Genomic DNA, 904 nt, shown 5'->3' with positions numbered 1-904 from the left:
ATATTAGTCATTGTGCAGTAATGGAAACCAGTATGTACCATAAATAAGTATTAGATTACTAACTACTAAACACGTGCCTTAGGTCAAATAGATTCAATCATTTCTTTTTCTAAGCAATTCCCTCTTGCCATAAACTACAGAAAGGTAATTAAAAGAAACACTGGAGAGCTGAATCCTACCTAGCCAGATTTTGACCTAGAAATTTAGTCCTAAGATGAATTAAACTGTGTAGATACCCTTAAAGAATATATTCTAAGGCAGGTATGGTGGCTCATGCTTGTAATCCTAGCACTCTGGGAGGTTGAGACTGCTTGAGTTTAGGAGTTTGAAACTGGCCTGAATAAGAGTGAGACCTCATCTATACTAAAAATAGAAAAACTAAGCTCAGCACCTGTGGCTCAAGCGGCTAAGGCGCCAGCCACATACACCTGAGCTGGCGGGTTTGAATCCAGCCCAGGCCCACCAAACAACGACAGCTGCAACCAAAAAATAGCCGAGTGTTGTGGCGGGCGCCTGTGGTCCCAGCTACTTGGGAGACAGAGGCAGGAGACTCCCTTGAACCTAGGAGTTGGAGGTTGCTGTGAGCTATGATGCTATAGCACTCCACCCAGGGTGACAGCTTGAGGCTCTGCCTTAAAAAAAAAAAAATAGAAAAACTAGCTAGGCATAGACACCTGTATTCCCAGGTACTTGGGAGGCTGATGCAAGAGGATCCTTTTTTTTTCTTTTGAGACAGAGTCTCACTTTGTCACCCTCAGGTGCTGTAACATCACAGCTCACAGCAGTCCCAAATCTTGGGGTTAAGCGATCCTCTTGTCTCAGCCTCCTGAATAGCTGGGACTACATGCGCCCACCACAACAATAGCTATCTTTAGAGATGAGGTCTTTTTTTTTTTTTTTTTTT

This window comes from Otolemur garnettii, unplaced genomic scaffold (genome assembly GCF_000181295.1).
Source record: "Otolemur garnettii isolate 467f Iridium unplaced genomic scaffold, OtoGar3 scaffold00127, whole genome shotgun sequence".
NCBI lineage: Eukaryota > Metazoa > Chordata > Mammalia > Primates > Galagidae > Otolemur > Otolemur garnettii.
The sequence above is the reverse complement of the archived record's forward strand: the minus strand, read 5'-3'. Positions refer to the sequence as shown.